Below are 282 nucleotides of genomic sequence, written 5' to 3'. Positions count from 1 at the left end.
AGCACCGAGCATCAAGTTATGGCATGGAAAACATGAGCACATATCGTTAAAAATCAGGGATTTGGCCAAAAAACTATACCCTCGGGCGAATCGGGACGGAGAGGTGTGGGGATGACGAGATGCGGGACGGGGAGGCTGTTTGGTTCGGTAGAAGGAAGGATCTAGGGACGGCGGGATCTGGGCGCGGGCTGGAGGAGGCCATGGCCGGAGCTGCGCGCCGGCGAGCTCGGCGACGGCGGGAGGCGGGGTTCGGCGGCGCGCGGTGTGCGTTGGCGTGGCCGG

The sequence above is a fragment of the Triticum dicoccoides genome, chromosome 2B (genome assembly GCF_002162155.2).
Source record: "Triticum dicoccoides isolate Atlit2015 ecotype Zavitan chromosome 2B, WEW_v2.0, whole genome shotgun sequence".
NCBI lineage: Eukaryota > Viridiplantae > Streptophyta > Magnoliopsida > Poales > Poaceae > Triticum > Triticum dicoccoides.
This window is presented reverse-complemented; position numbering follows the sequence as displayed.